Raw genomic sequence first — 17,955 nt, forward strand, 5'->3', positions numbered from 1 at the left:
TTTTGCGACTCATCTACTCAATGGGAAGCATGTCTCAAAATAATTTATGCTTGAAGGACTTGTGGTGTGCTACTCATCGGATTCTTTCTTTACCAACATGTATTACCATGTTTGAATTGAGCACATTGTGAAACTTGAGAAAGGAGATTTCAGTTCAAGTTTTACACGTGAGAGGCCAGCTAAAATAGAGAGGAACAGGATTTTCTGAAAGCCTTTACTAAATGTTTGTTCATACTGTATTTTAAACTGAGTTATTGGAAATCTTACTAACAGTGAGGCTCTGCCTCCTCTGTAAATTTCCATGTCTTTCAGAAAGATTTGAATTATGCTGCCACATACCAAGAAGGAAAAAACAGCGTAAAAGCATTGGTTTAATGGACATGCTTTGGATTTACACTGGCATCCTGAAAGCAGAATTGTTCCCTGTGGATGTAGAAGTATCACGGTAACTCTCCCCAGGTAATATTCAAGTCTTATTTTTCCTGCGTGCAGTGTCTGATTGTAATGTCTTCTACAGATCGATCCACTGTGTAAATGACACATTTTTTTAAAAAACTGGGTGAATGCCTACTTAATTCACACATAGCCCACAAAGGTTTTGAGGGCTTGATGTACTCTATTGAGTAAATAACTATAAATAAAACAGACTATTAAAAAAATCTTTAAATGTGCATTATGCCATCAAACTATGCTCTTTGGAAAGAGCTGTGGTGTTTGGGAAAAATTATACATGTTTTTAACAACTGTCCAAACATGTATTTACACATACTTTAAGATGTACACAAAGCTATCTCCATGGCAGCTCTTGGGCCCCAACAAGCTTTATTAATCATTCTTTGAATATAGTATTTTTAGTAGCTTAAATACTACAAGTAGACAGGAGGCAGCTAATCATAGGGAGAAATGCTGATTTCAAGGGATCCAGAAGATGAAGATGTCTTTGAACTTAAAGGTCAGGACATGTAAAGTCAGTTGAACTTACTTCTTCCACAACCCTCAGTAGCAGATGGCAAAATATTGTTACGGGATGTATGGAATATACCTGTGTGGTAAGTGGACAGAGATTTGTAGATCATATAGGCTTTTAGTACCTGGTTGTTCAGCCAGGTGAATAAAGAGACATTTCTCTTGCTGAGAACTCTCCTAGGTCAGTTCCAGCTGGAATTTGCACTAAGGCTATTATCACTGAAGGGTTTTTTTAATTCCTTTTATGTCATCTATGACCTGCAGATATTTTGGGATTCTGGATTCCCTAGACTCAGAGGCATTCAGTGTCCTAATTCCTGTTCAGTCCTTGAGGACCAGGATCTGTGGGCTTCTTTGGGCTTCATTGTTTAATATGGGTATAGTATGATACTTGAAAGACAAAATTTCTTTAGATAAGAAACTTCAGAGTAGAGACCTTACTCTCCTGCTTGCCTGCGATGTTATCAAGCAATAATTCTTGTTAAGTAACAATTAATGTTCAAACATGATCAGGCTGGTGAAATGTCTTTTTGGCTGCAGAGGGGATCTGGCAGTCTCCCTCTGCCTGCCTTTGGATCATTTTATAGACCTCATTTACATAAGCCACTTTACCTGTGATGGGGTGAGGGTTTGTGTATGGGTCATCAGATTCTCCCACTACCACTGAGGAACATGAGACACCATCTCGGACTGAAATCTCGCCTGTGTCCAAGAGTAATGCCCTACAAAAGTATCTTTTAGTTGGAAAGCTCTGGAACCAAGTTCTCTGACTCTGTATCAGCTGGAAAGTTGTTTTGGATTTCACCAGCTTGTTTTATCACATGCTAGAGAGCTCCGGTGTTAAGAAGACTTGTCTTAGGCAATCCTCTTAGTGTTCCCGTGAGAGGTGGTTATATTTTAAATATGGTAGGTCTATCTGTTGTCCATCTCTCATGGGCAACTTGATCAGGCCCCATGGGGCAAAGTTAATAGAATCTTGTAATATCTAAAAAGCCCCTTTACAAGCAGCACCATTTACTTTTTGGTTGTGCTGCTTATTTGCTGATTCCCATCTCCTTTCAAAACTTTCTAGGTACTCCTCTGGCACTCTGATTTCTTTATCTGACTTGTTAGGAGTGAACATGGCCCTTAAGGACTCCTTTATTTTTGGACAGTTGTCAATTTTACCAATTAAAAGAATGTCTTTGGATAGTTATCAGAAGCTGGAGCTGAAAACATGTTTGCAATTACTGATGACATAGCTGTTTCTATTTGCTGCTCTCTCTTTTAATTCCAAAAAGTGATATTTTTTTTGGCAGTAGATATGAGAAAATATGTCACTGTGTATAATTACAAAATGCTGTTCATTTCTGTCTTGTAACTGTGGGGGGTTAGTTGGTACAATACATTTGGTTCATTCTTGGCTCACTCAACTGCATGACACACATTTAAGTGTATTATTAATTGTCATGTTAATACTCATTACCATGTTGATTTCCATAGGATCATATAATTCTGCATGCCTCCAAATTGATGTTCAAGTGTATATGCAAGCATGAAAAAAACCACTGAATGATTTCCTAGGACTTTCTACTAAGCCTTAAGTAAAATCACATTCTGTACATTTTCCTCCGGGAGACTTGGGGTTTTTCAACAGACTTTAACCCCACCATGATATTTGCTACGAAACAAGATTCATCTCTGTGAACGGGCTTTGCACAAAGCTGCTTCAAATGTTCCTTGTGCTTTCAACCAGATTCTAAATACAAATCCTCAGTACTAGCTTTACTTTAATTTCCTAGGTTGCATCTGCCATCTCATCAGAGCAATCTGACTGTACAGCGCACTGAAGAAACTGCATAATATTTCTAGTGGCTTGGATTTTTCACTTCATATATAACAAATATATGAATAATGGCTCTATAAGTATGTGAATTTTTCAGTAGATGGCAGATTGTTTTGCAAGAGAAAATTCTACTAGGAACAGCAACTTGGAAACAGCAAATTTGTGGGATAAGAGGTGAACCTGAATTTAAATGTCTGTTGCCCAGGGATTTAAAAGAAAAGGCTTGATACAAATATTTTGGGCTCAACCTCCTGTAAGCACAGACCATCCTTACCTGAAGCCTAGTGAAATCAGTGGGAATTTTTCATTGTTTTTGAATGAGTATTAGACTTCTAATGCATGTGTCTGTATGAAAACGAGAGGGCATATAGCGCCTGAAATGCTCTTTTTTTTCCAGAAAATGGGCCCATCCAACTCAAACTTGTCCATTTTTGAAAACAGCTTTGATTGTGAGGGACTGCACCTGCTGCAGTTTGCAGATGGTTGGGTTCTTCTCTCTAATCCTGATGAAATTTTAAGAGGTTTCAGAGACATTCATTATTCACTTTTACTTCCCTTATCTTAGAGAACACGCAGCATTTGGGAAAGAGAGAGGGTGGCTTTAGCTTCTTGCCTCAACTGGTGGGTTGTCACTCCAGAGCAGGCATAAGGGCGATGTCACGAAACCAGGGTGGGGTCACAGCATTGAAAATTTTATTGTAGTGTAAGAATAGCTCCCTGCCAACGGCCCTGTAGAGCAATGTATTTCAAGGTCAGGTACGCTCTACAATAATCTCAAAACATGCATGTAAATAAATTGTATGGGCTTAGCTCTGCTGTCATCAACATTTTTCCCCAAGGAAATGCCAGAGCTGCTGTGGAGAAAATGCCACTGACTAAGAAGCCCCACACCTGAACAGACTTAGAGCTACTCTTCTCAGCTGGGATTTGGTAGTCTCGGTTCTAGGTGGCAGCATAGCCCTTCCGAAACCCTCTGCGTTCTGTGGGGTACACTTACCCTCTGTAATTAAGTGCAGAGATACCCGAGTGACTTCTAGATAGGCTGGCTCTGGAAGCGGCGCGGCTGCATCAGCCTGTTCAGAAAGCAGAGCTAGTAAAGCAGGGGCACTGCTGCACCGACACGTCCCTGCTGCTTCTGCGCGTGAGCTGGTGTCCGTGCAAGGCTGTGGAGGCACATCTGCTCGTTCAGAGATAGCTTGTTTATTTGTGCAGAAGTTGCATATTTTTCTGTGCTTCAGCTTCACTTACCTAGGGTAGGACTCTCTGCGCTGTGTCTTTTTGTCTGATAATAGTATAAGCAGTTTCAGGCATAGATGAACTCTTACCAAGCATTTGTGTATTGCCTACGACCATGAGCTCTGCTCTTGTAAGAGACACCAGCATGCTGCTACATTATTATTGTTGTTGTTGTTGTTATTATTATTATTATTATCATCAACACGTTGTATTCAGAAGTCATAAGGCTTATTTTAGGATATCAGACCTATTTGAACACAGCCATTTAGAAGTGTGAGGTCTAAATTAATATATTGATAATATCATGTTAGGAAGGATATTTTGAACTTTGTTTAAGCAGAAATTAACATTTTCTCTGAAAATAGTAATGGAAAGAAAATGGTGTGGTCCACCAAGGTATATAATTTAGACCTGATGATAGAATAATTGTTTTCCATCAAGCAAACCAAAGAAGAATCCATAATAAAATTTTACAAGTTAGCTGCCACCAAGAATAAACTCAAGAGCACTATATGAAATGAACTGGGTGTTTTAACTGAATCTTCTCTCAGGACAATAACTCTAATGTAGAGCCAAGGTCTGAGGAGGTCACCTGCAGAAAACCCTCCTGGGGCATTTCAGAGGAGAAAGGAAATATTCTTCTCCCTGTCAGGTTCACTTCATGTCCTAATACGTCTGGGGATGTGCATTGAAAACGTAATACACAGCCACCATTCTGAATCGGGGTTTAGATAACAAGGGTCATTAAGAAATCTCTGAGGATGACAAACTTAACCCTGTATGAACTTAAAGATCATATCCTGCTACTAATGCGAAGAGTAAGTCTGGTTGATTGTAATTGTGACTGAACTAAAATGTCACTTACCATTAGAATCAATTTCATTTTTTTTTAAATTACAGCTTTTCTCTAAAAATGTATGTGAAAGATCATAACTGGCATCTACTGAATGTAGTCTATAGTGATCTTTTCCAGTACTATATGAGAGAACATCTGGATTTCCATGTATTTCCAAATATTTGCCATATCTAAGATTGTGTTTGCAGGAGTGGGGTGTGGTAATTCAGTGCAGGATCCCAAATTAAAATACCTATTGAGAAATCTCTGCATTTGTCATCACAAGTATGTTTCTAAGTCCACAGCTTCTGCTAAGGCCCTCCAGGTAAACCAGGGTGTATCGCGACTCTTCCTGAGTACAAAGGATGATGCGTGCTTTCCGAAGAATGCGCAATACTCCTCGTTATGAATAATCATAGATACTGCTTTGTTTTCAGCACACTGCCTCACAGCTGGATGCACTAGGGCGAGGTGCTCCAAACGTGTTTTCGAGGATTCCTGTGTTAGCTACGTGCAATATACAGTGGAGAGGGTTTGAAGTTGCCCGGCCAGTGACAGTGTGAAAGATTCCTGACTGTTGGCACTATAAGTATCATTCCTTGAGCATTCTCAGACCTTTATCAAAATGGCCCAGTTTAAGTCTGCCTGTATCAAGCATGGAGGCCACTTTAACTCCCCTTGCCCAAATCCCCACGCTCCATCCTAGAGGCATGCCTTTGAGCCTTGAGCCTCAGCTCATGTAAATTTTTATAGCTCCATTAACTGGGATGTCATCAATTTGAACAATTACAAATTACAATGATATTAAAATACCCAAGCAGCACTTGCCAGAAGTCAGCAAGGACGGGAATTATCACATTCTTTGCTCTCCAGTCATGCTGGGGCTCTTCGCTTGGTTCCTGTGGCTCGTGTCTTGCATCAGGGAGCCGGGTTGTCAAAGATCTGATTTGCATTTTTGCTTCCTTGAACTCCTAAAAGTTGCTCGTATCAGTGAAGGAGCTCAGCTAAGCATAGAGTTTTCAGTATATTGTGTTTACTTAAGGGGATTTAGGTACTTATAGAAAACGCTGTGTAGATAGAGACTAACTACAAGGATTATGGGTGAATTTTTTTTAGCTCTTCTTCTAACTCAGTTCAATTCAGTGAGGCTTTTTGACTTGATAAGCTGTGGAAGTCTTTTGTTCGTAGTAAAAAAAAAAAAAAAAAAGATAGATCCCTTGGGTATCTTTCATGGACAAGAATGATAGAAGGAGCCTTCTTTACTTTACAGCAGATTCAATTCTTTGTGCCCATTTGTCAGTAGTGTCCATCTCTGCATCTCTGAGCTAGTGTCAGGGTGCTGCGTACAACAAAGCCATCGCTTTTCTCCTGGGACCAGGCAGAATTTTTGTCTCATTGGATTTTTTTCCTGAGAAGCCTTTTTTGATTCCTGATGATTGGATGAATCATAGCTTTTCATTTTTCCTTCTTCTTTTTCTCTTGATTTGCTCACAGGACATAATTATATTCATTTTTAGAGTGGTCCAAGCTGTAGTAGCTAACTGAAGGCACTATGCAGCATAGTCTTTTGGGGATGTTAATAGACACATAATCACCAGGGAGGGACAAATTTGAGTCCCTGGGAGATGGTAAGCCCTGCTTTTTGGAGGACTTGTGGTCTTGTGATGAAATAGGCTCGGACTAATTCTCCTCTCAGTACGATAAATCAGGAGTGATTTCCTTGGACTAAAAAAGGGGTTGCAAGGAGATAAAACTTGTGATAAGAGAATCATTGCCCTTCTCTCTTAAGAACAGGCAGTTGGTTAAATTCCTTTGCTCCTCAGATACTGTTGAATGTCATGGAAGCGATCATTCAGTCTGTGGGGAGTGGGATACAATCAGGATGCTAATGTGCTCTGAGTGCAGCTGTTTTTTCCCTCAGTGTCACTGTGCTTTGACTCACCTTTGCTGCCAAAGTATTTGTTCGCTGCTCTTCATTTGTAACTCAGGCCTATACCTACGCACATTTGCAACTGAGATTTGTAAGAGACAATTTTATGCTTGAAAAGGGAGAATTACTTTACAACTATACCTCTTGTCTGTGCAAATGCTTGACAACCTCACAAGAATTCCTTTCACTCTGTGCCTCTGGTTCTCTTTGTCAGTAAGAAACAGAACATGTATAGTTCTAAGTGCTGAAAATCAAATACTGACGTGATGTATTAGCTTCTTTTTTCCCCCCTCAGTGTTCTAAATGTGGCTCTACTTTGAAATTAAGTACACTACAGAATATTCGGTTGCAGCACATTGCTGGCATACAGTTTATAAATTGTTAGTGTTTGGCAGCCCTTGGTTTTTAAATTCCTACTGATCACAAGTAGCTGGCACTAATCAGCTCCAATAGACTTATGGTACTGTGTACCTTCTTAAATGGCTGGAGTGGAGATATACATCTAAAACCCCCATATATAATAGCCACATGCCAGAAACACTTTACTCTGAGCAGGGTTTTTATTTTACTTTTTACATCTCTCACATTTTACATCTGGTTCAACAGTTCTGAAGGAAACTACATCTGATGTGATAGCAGGAGATCTATATCACACATCTCAAAACCTGCCAGAAATGCAATTTAAATATAGTTTTGGACAGAGTAAAAAAGTATTATTGGTATCAGATGTCTGGGCAGTGAGAAGTTGAGCTCCGTCTCTGCTTGATTTTTTTCGTACAGAAGGAAATCATAAGGTGAAATCCTAGTTCTGCTAAAACTAGTGAGAGCTTTGCCGTTGATTTCAGTCATCAGAGTTTCACCTTGCAGCTGTAAAGTAACTGCCAAGTTCAAGCAAAACTGTGTAGCCTGTGTGGCAAAGGCAGACTTAAATGTGGCCTTTTGCAGAGATGAGCAGGTTTTGGACTGGTTTTTCAGTGGGGATAACTACCACCTGTACCGTGTCACAGACTTCAGAGGGATCTTCTCCAGTATTTGGATTCACCAAAAGTTTGGGCAGGGAAGGCTGGTTCTAGTATACATCACTTTATTCCAGTTTATTTTCACGGCGCGAGTGTAGAAATATCTGAAGTTTCAGATAATTTAGTTCAAAACAGTAGGAGTTTTAAGCCTTGGTCATCTGAAAGTGCATATACCACCTGAACTGAGCTTCTGAAGTTTGTGGGAGTCATTCATCAGCAATGGATGGAAAACACAATCTGCTGGCTGTGTCTGTCACAAATTAGCACCTCCTATGGCTCGAGTCTGAAGGGGCTGCCTGCACGTCGTCTGCACATGGCAGTGAGTTTAGTTGCTTGGAAATAAGATAGCCTACGCGTCCAATAGGTATAATTTTGAGACTGTTGGTACTTAGGGTTTGCTGAAAAACAGGCCTCACTGATCCAGGACACTGAAACCTGCTAATAACAGCTGTCAGTCAAAGGTTTGGGAATGTATTCGGCCACTTCTGTGGCAGTGATATGCCAAAGCACCTATGCAAGTAGCCCAAATGCTTTTTGTTCTTGTGCTGGGTACGTAAGACATGTCGTTGTGCAGAGTCTGGGACTGTCTGAACAGGCAAACCAAGATTCACTTTGTTATGAGGATCATAATTGTTATTATTTTATCACTCTGGAGCCCTAATGAAGGACGGGGGCCCCAGCGTGATAGGCTCTGTAAGAAGATGAGCTTCAGCTCTTGCTTTGAAGCACGCTACATTTTTGTCTCATTACTTCTGATCATAATCCAGCACCAAAAGAAATCAAAAGCTGTCTCTGAATTCAGCGAGAGCTGAGGGCACACGAAAGCTCTCAGGAAATGCTCGGTGTGTTGTCAGGATCAGGCCCGTAATGTGTAACTCCAGCCTAGAAAACTCATTTCCTTTGAAGCTCAGTTGAGTGTTACTACTACACATCAGCATGTTGCACCACACAGAGTATATCAAATTTGATGTCATTTTTTTCCTTCCTTTTTCCCTGGGAACCTGTAAATATCCTTTGGTAGCAAAACCAGAGAGGAATAAATTCTCCTCGATGTATTTACAAATGTGAGAAGCTTTTCAAGTTGTATTTGCAATTCTCTTTCTTGCAATGACCTCTATTTTCATAATCCTTCATGGAATATCATGGTTTAAAGAGCTTTCTCTCCCTGCTGTTTTTGTTAAAAGGTTTTTGGTGTGATATTTGGAAAGTCAAATTCTGCATTTAAATGTTGTGTTTTCACAGATATAAATGAAAGAGGCCATATTTATCTTTTTCCCTCTTTTCCCCTTTTCTGAGAACATTAAGCAATTCCCCTCTTCTGCATGTATTGTTACCTAAACTGTGAGAGCAAACAGCAGCTTTAATAGTAAAGCAATTGTGATTACATCTTGCTTGTAATTACATTTATTTCCTCACATATGTCCAAAAAGGCAAGCATTAGTTTGGCCTGTATAGGCATGTGCTAATGGCAGGAAAATCATCTGGCAGCTTGACAGCAAGGAAAATAGCTTACAGTCACTTAAAGTCTTTCATGTCATGGACACTTGCAAAGACTCTGAGCGCTTGGTTTCTTGCTCGCATGCTTTTAAAATCGATTGCATTTTGGGAGAGGGGGAATTTGTTATGTGCTGTGGATTTGCATCTAAATAATCAAAATATGAAGAGATACAAATGGCAAGGTACGGGCGTGTGATCACAAATATGAAAAACCCAGTAATGGCACTCTACGGGGCTGATCTACAAATAGCCGTGGAGCCCATGCTTCGCTGTATGTTAGACTGGCAGAAACACCTGCAGCTGTCTATGGAAAAAAGGTGGACAAATAAGAGTCCCTTGTTACGGGATGGACTCTGAGACTCACTTGTATCCCACGTACAGTCTCATTGATTTAATTGACTCTGTGTGTACAGGCCAGTGCAATTCAGAGCGACCTACAGGGTCACGAGTTGTTCCTGTTAAAACAGGGCTTTGCCAGCCACTGTATTTCTGGCACAAGATGGCCACAGTAGTAAGCATTCTTTTTGCTTTTTAACAAAAGTCTGGCTAGAAATTTTACAGGCTGATTTATGACAAAGCTGAAATCACATGCGTATTCTCAGTGAAAAAAACTTTCTTATTTGAAATGATATGTGTAGTTTTGCTTTTAATTTCAAGCAGAAAGTTTGCAAAGATCTTCAAAAGCTGTATATAACGTTCAAGTGAGCAGTGTCTGTGGTAGATCCCGAATACTCTCCGGGAAGAGTGAGTATTTTTCACTGTTCATATAAGCCACAAACTAGGCCAATTTGCAGCAAGAGCTGAAATTGGAGCTGCATTTGTATCTTCGGTCTGCTCTGCTTGCCTTCCTCTGCTGTGGCTATCAAGAATCTCAACCAATTCACTGGTTTCTCCGTTGGAATAAGCGAGGACCCAGCTAGAACAAGAAAGCTCTCAAAAGGCATGCCTTGATCCCGTGTTAGATCCTTCCCAGATTTGTGGGCGCACACAAGACATTTGACTGCCAACATTCATGGTCTCCGAGTACACAAATTATGGCCACAGCTGTAGAGATCATTATTGAAAATTTGTTCATGAGTAGGTGAATACATGAACAAATGTTAATCTGCACACCCAATTCAGCAACTAATTGCACTGTCTTGCAAATGCGTCCCATTTGATGTTTTTCTAGAGAGGAGATGCTGCATAAATCCCGTAGCCCCGTGCCAGATGATGAGACAGGCTGACAGACAGACAGACGGAGCTCGGCTGGTATAAATACACCTAGCTTCACTGACAGGGGCTGGCAGTCGCTGAGTTACAGTTACCAGATGAGGAATCAGCCCACGGTTTTTTGCTGAGTAATTAGGCTGGGCAGCCAGGGTAGCCAAACAAATACTCATACAAAGCTGGTTCTGCCCTGCAGGCAGCACGGACAAAGAAACAGCAAAATAATAATAGAAGTTGTTTACTGGGTCTGTTACTGCTGTCTACAAGGGTAAGGCATTTTCTAGTTTTCTTGGGGCAATAAAGCTCCTAGCAAATGCTGGGCACACTTCTACTGGCATAGTTCTGGTCGTCTTTGTAGATGTGCCTCATCCTTTAGCTGCTCGCAATATGGGCGGTCATTAAATCTTTTAAAATGGAATTTGTGAGGGTAGCTGAGAGCCACTATAGGACTAAAACCCAGGGGGTTTTTGTTTTGTTTTGGTTTTGGCTACTTTGTAGCTTTATTGTGTTTATTGTTCCCTGTCTCTCAAACCTCCCATTGAGCTAAAAAAATTCAATAGCAGGAGCACAGAGTAACTATCTTTATAGTTACTAAATATCTTTTTCCTCCCAGAGAAAGAGCCTAAGCTTTCTCTTCCAAGCATTATAGGCAACGGTAGGATTATTATTTGCGATGGCAATTTGAGGAGGAGGCAACAGAGGAATTAGTATGGATACAATGAGTAAATAAAGGTGCATGATCTGTGTTACGCTACAGAAGCGAGGCTTCTCTTCTGGCTGGAATCAAGGTCAAATTACAACGTCTGAGCACTGGGTGAGGAAAAGCAGAAGGTTGGGCTGGAGTTATGGTCTGTTCCCCGTGACAGAATTTAGGGAGTGCTGAGAAATCCGGCTTTAGATCTATTTCTGGATTTGTATGCTGTGTCTCTAAGAGTTATGTTAGCTTTTTCCATTCTGCCGTCTGAAAATGTTAATATTAGGGGATTTTTTTCATAAAAACAGCAACAACATGGAAAATATTAACAGGAAACATTTTAGATGCTACAGGAAATTACAGCTGTGAAGAGTGTTTCATACTGCTTTAGCAGAAGATTGAATGAGGCTTCTTCCCATCCAAACTTTTTAAATCTGTGAAGAGGAGGAATGTCTCTGACTCCATGTACCTGCTCCTAAGTGGTATGAAATCTATGAAGAACAGGTATTATTGTCTGCTTTGCTTTCACTGGCCAGGGAATCAACAGCTACACTTAACCTTTTAAGACTGCCGAGTTGCATAGTTCTGGGAACCGTGCATGTAGTGAATGGTAGTTACTAGTCAGAGGTGACGATCTGCTGTCCCAGCCTGAGCACTACGCTGCGAGGGCTGTTCTCAGCGGGACTCAAGTGTCCGGCCGGCAGTACCTGTTTGGTCCTGCCTAGGATCCTGCTTTCCGAAATGGAGGATGGTCTGTCCTCTGTCCCTCACATCAGGAAGGGCAGTCGGTATTTCAGAACTACTCTCGTGGGACAAGTGGGCCGTAGAGCAACCTAAGCCTCCAGCTCACTAGCAGCCTAGACCTGGCAAGTTCAGAGTGAGCAGTGAAGCTGCCTGAGCAGCCGGGTGAATGAAGCTGTGCTGAACATTGTTTTGTTAGCTAGCTAGCAGAAGTCTAGTCTGGTTATTTCAATATTAAATTTGCAGTTTCATAATTTATATCCCTGAAGCATTATTATGACTCATATCGGGTGACTGGTTTACTCTCAGATCCTGCCCATGTTCCTACATATGTGGTTTATTTTCTGACTTGGTTGACCTAGAGAGAACATTGCTGCTGGATGAGCCTTTCCATGAGAAGACGATGTGCTCGCTTCATCCTGTTCAGAAATCTCCCTAGACTTAATGCACAGAAATAGCAACGGAAAAAAAAAAAAAAATCAGGTTATCCTGAGAGAAATCATCTACTTTGGAAAATGCATAAAATCAGAGATAACCTCTGCTGGTGGAGTGCCTGTCCTTGTGCCTGCGTGAATGTAGGGAATCGACAGAAGGGTGCCTGTGAGCTCAATAGCTTTGCTCTATTTGTAGTCTCAGACCAGCCACTGCGCTGGAGAAGTCTACCCTGGCAATGTGGGAGTGTGTACCGTTCTCATCAGGATCGCCTGCCCTCCCTGTATATCCGCTTTCCACACCCACAGGATGGCATCAATTCTACATGTACTCATATCCAGAGAAGTGCTGTGCTCTGCAGTCTGCAAGGGGTGGATATACCTGATCTGCCTCAAACTAACAAATCCCCCTGTGCTTGGAAATAAAGCAAACCTCAGAAGGGGGGAAAGTTCTCTCTTCTGAGATGATCAGATGCTATAATACAGTTTCTTTTGAGCCGTATTCTGTTGGGCAGACAGCTATTGATGTGGTCCCCATTGTCACTTAGGTATTTGGTCTATTCATTATTTTCGTTTATATTGTTTATGTAGAGCACCTAGAGGCCTGTGATAAGCAAATTTCACCGAATAAAATAAGCCAACTTTAGTAGGTCAATTAGCATTCTCCAAAGATCATACATTTTAGCAGGGAGTTTTGCAGTTTACCACTGTTGTCTAAGGAGAAAATGGAAAGTAGACCCCTCCCCTCTTACACAGTGTCAAATATCAACTCTAAATTAGAATGTTTCTTATTCTTACTGAAACTGGGAATTCGTTGTATGAGCTGAGTAATCACAATGCCATGCTCTGATTTCATTTCTGGAGATCATCCAATGAAAACAGCCCGTTTTTACCTACTGGGAAGAAATAGGCAAATACAGTCATGTCTCTAATATGTGTACACAGTATATCAGCGCTTTCCAGGTTGCTTGCTAAATGCAGCTTAAGAATGTTCTAAGATACAGACAGGGAGATTTGTAATGAGACCTATCCAATGTATTTCTAGTGTTCGCTGTTTGCTTTATAGTTGTAAAATCAATAAAACTTAGGTGTACCAAAGAATATAGCTCAGTAATACAGCGATGCAGGCTGATGGAAGTTGTTCTGATGGTGAATTTATTTTAGATTTGAACATTATGAGCTGCCTTCTTTCCCTACTTACACAACTTCTAGCTGTTTTATTGCCCTCTTCCCTTCACTTGGTTGTCCTCTTTAAGGAGTCCTTTGAGATGCTTTTTTCTTCTGCTTAAGTTTTCTTCGGTCCTTTCATGATGCCTCTCTGCTTGAAGCTCTTTCCTCGTTCTAGGTCTCTTTTGACTATGATTTTTTCACTACCGAGAGTCCTAACAAAACCCCAATTATTAATGTAATCCTGCCTCAAGAGAGACAATACAACATTTGTATTTTGTGTGCCACGCTCAGATTGTGTCTTTCATCTCAGTTGACTAAGGTCAACCTGCCTAAAGTTGGGTATTTACCTTTATAACGCTTCATCTGAGTAAGTAGTCTAATTTTTACTCACAGTTTCACTGACTACTAGTTCTTGACTCGAGAGAGCCTATTGATGTGTTTCTGGTTTGCTAATTTAGGCTTAAACTTCATGTCATACTCAGCCAAACCAAGCCATATGAGCTGTCTGTCTTCGTAGTCTGCCTCATGTCTATTCTTCCTGTAGGCTGTATTTGTGAAGCTGACCTTCGTAGGAATCAACCTCAGAAACTCGATTTTATTTTTTTTTTGCCTAAGCTTATTCTGACCAAAAGGCACAGAAGAGGTGTATGAGTGGGCAGGACGGTTGGGCGAGAAGAACAAGGAATAGTAGGATTGCTGCTGTCTGGACCCCTGTGTTCAAGATTCAAGATCCTGGGTGAATTCCAAATATACACAAAAATGGAGTGTGGGAGGATCTATGCTAGGGTATGATCAAATTTGTATGCTGGAGTTCAGAGGTTTAGAGTCTAGAGTTACTGGAGGTTTGCCTTAAGAGGTTTCAGTGTAAGTGGTCAGCAGGTCTGTGCGTTAAGGAGACCTTTATCTTAACTCTGGCACTGCAGAGATGGCCAGTGATTCTGGAGCCTTCAGCCCATGTCCTGAAAGGTATTTAGGTTTCTGACTGCAATTGATTTTGGTGTCTTCAGTGATGATGCAAACATGAATTATTAATGAATCAGTGAAATTAGCACAGCTCTTGTTGGTCAGAGTAGAAAAACAAGCTGAAGGAAGGAAAGCCACTCTTTTAAAGATGTCTAGAATGACTATATTAATGCGGCAATGTGAAATAAGTTTTTCCAAGAAATAAGGGACATAAATACCTAGAGCAGTTCTCACCCCAGCAAAAACATTTGATTATTTTCTCTTGGTTGCTGATGTTGTTCATCAGCCTAGTCATACAGTGACTATTTCTCTAAACCAGAACTTTTCCATTACAGTCATGGATATTTCTGCTTCCTACCTCATTTGTTCACCAGTCATGCAAAAGGCATCATATACTACATTGCAATCCAAATATTCCATCTCTAGTGAGAATACATAAATTGTTTTGATATGTGATCACCTTAGACTCTGAAAGCTTGTCCTTTGCTCATGCCACAGAAATCATCCTTAAAGATATTGCACGTTACATACAGGTTGGAAGGTCAGCTTTGGTGGTGGCTTCAGAACTTAATGATTCTCATCAGTGCTGAGAACCAAACCAAGAAAATCAGATACGTAACAATCAGCTCCAGCCTAACAACATCAGCTACATCCAACTGCTAATACCGTATTGATAGACTTTTAATCCCGGCATGTAAAATACCCAACCCAAGTCAAAACAAAACTGAGAACCAACTACTACCCTAAATCTAGTGAGGTTTTATCTAATTTTTTTTCCTGGGATATAATAAATTAAACATAGTATGAAATGCAAAGAGGTTACATTGAGACATATAATATTTGAAGGTTTAATTCATTTTTCTAGTGTATAAGACACAAGGCTATTAAATTTTTAAAGCGGTGATCTCCTGAAGTCCCTACTTTATGAGGGCTTTCTTCATAAAGATAAATGGTTTCCTTGCCAAATCAAATGCAGATTTGAAACAAATTAAGTTAATGTTCAACGGTACAAGGTAGAATGGATGGGGGAACTGTTTTATTTTGCATTGTAATAACCATATACACCTAAATCAATAGCTGTGGAAAAAAAAGGCAATAATATCACGTAACTGCAGGAAATGAAATATAGTGAGATGAAGGGGGGAGCGGGTTGCAGAATGAAAGGATTTGTATTGGAATAATGACATTTCATTAAAAAGGGAAGGAGTGCTATTGAATAGAAGTCCATACCAGTAAATTCTATTTCTTATAATAACACTTGAGATGAGTTAAAGTTGCCCAAGTATTGTGATAAAGCATCTTGCTGGATTCCTTTCTTATATTATGCTGTAATTTTATGTTAAAAGAAAAATTTGAAATGTTAAAGAGGCAGTGCATGTTTTCTAAAGTGCTTTCTATTTCTCCTAATGTTTCATTTAACTTGTTATATTATCCTGTGCTCCTGCAATCTGAGCAGGAGGAAGTTTATCAGTTTCGTTCTTCTGTAAACTCGTATTAAAGAAACAAAACAAAATGTGAATCTGGCAGTGGTGAAAGGTATTGGATTGAGAGTGCTGGGGATTAAAGTCCTCTCTTTATCTGCAGCACAGGCTCAGGCTGGTGAGTAACAATGCAGACTGATAGCGGGATGAATCTGGCCTCTCTGCAATACCGAGCATCAGATTCTCAGCTGGTGTAAATCATCAGCAGCCAGTGATGATACACTGGTTAACGCTACTGAACAAGACTGGCTGCAATCTTTTTCAAAGTATCTTAGAAAGAAATCCTGGTTCTCCTGGAGTCAATGGCAAAAATCCCATTGATTTCAAGGAGATAGGGATTTTAACCTTGTTTTTTCTGTGTGTCATCCCTGAAATGTCCCTGAAAGACTCACCACGTAGAAAGGAAAATTTCCCATGTGCTGCACTTCAGTCATTTCCCTCAGTTGCTTCATTCTGTTGAGATTGCCCACAAAGGGACCAGTCCCACTGACTGGGCAACTGAGAGACACATGTGACTGCTAGAAATCAAAATGATACCATACCATTTAAGTCACATGTGTCGGATCAAGAGGAGCTCATTAGAGGGACAAATTAATTTTGTTCTTTTGCATGAAGAGTATCTGCCGAAGCAGGAACTTGGGTATCAGTGTGTGGGCATCTCGGTCGAACCTCTGCCAAATGATCATCTGGAAAATCACTTGTAGTATTATTAAGAGGTGTATAGGATCGTAAAGAAAGTAACATTGACGGTTTCATAATACCTCTATATCAGTGATACAAACATTTTGGAATATGGGTGTCAGACAGCTGTCTCAGAACTTCTCTCTACCATTCCTCATATAGTGTGTGCAGACTACATGAAACGGTTATTATCCCTTTCAGGGGTTTTTGAACCCTGTCTTCTTTTGCAAAAAATGTCATAAAAACCCCACGGCAGCAGGGTCTTTATGAGATAGCAATAGGGCTAGACCTGTATTTGTACATTAATGAAGAGAGGTTTTGGAACTCAATTGCCGTTTACGGAGTTGCTCGCTGTTGGGTATAGATTAAAGAGGAGCCCATCGTCATGAGAACATGGTGCCTCTTTGTGTCATTCTCATGCCATATCAAGGCTTCTGTTTCCTGTGGTGTATTTCTGGCAATTACAGAAATCAAGCGATGCTTTACTTAGATTTCCTGGACTAATTATACAAAATTACCGTGGTCAGAAATGCATGAAAATTCAGAGGACATTTGGATAAAACTTGGCTTATCATTTAGGGCCTTAGAAATTGTTGCATCTTGTCTCCCCATCATAAAAGAGGCATTTTCGTGCACATCCTGTGACTTAAACTCTTTTGAGCAGACATCTGAATAATCCCCTGTGCACAGTTAAAGGACAAAACTTGTCCATACGTTCACAGCTCCGCATCATCGTGTCCCCAGTACAATTTGCATCTGTGCTTGTTCCTACTCATACCCTGCGTAACCAATGAGCCGTCCCTTTGTGTTGAGCCAGTGGGGGGGCTTGCTTTGAATTATTTTTATAGTCATAATGAGCTATGTGCTTGACTTGTTGGTTCATTTGTTTCAATAAGGATGGGTCAAGCTTTCTCAAGCAAATTTCAGATCTCATTCAGTTTGAAGAGTCTCGTCCCTAAGAGCACTCTAAAATCGTATGTAACTGTACTTGAGGTTGTCTCAGTTCCTTACCCTGCTTCAAAATAACATCCAAAGAGGAGCTTGCTGAAGCAAATCAACTTTTCAGAACTGCATATTGTGAAATTGGTACCCATCTCTATCAGCAGGAATTGATATCATATCGCTGAATGGTCCAGGGTTCATCTGGATTTGTAGTAATATACTTATTAATATACATAATAATGTGAGCAAAAAGTATCTGTTTCAGGAACATTATTTGTAGTCTCTCCTTTTGTAAGTTCATCAACTAAGGTGTCACTAGATTTTTGCCAAGGGGC

This window comes from Aquila chrysaetos, chromosome 9 (genome assembly GCF_900496995.4).
Source record: "Aquila chrysaetos chrysaetos chromosome 9, bAquChr1.4, whole genome shotgun sequence".
Taxonomy (NCBI): Eukaryota; Metazoa; Chordata; class Aves; order Accipitriformes; family Accipitridae; genus Aquila; species Aquila chrysaetos.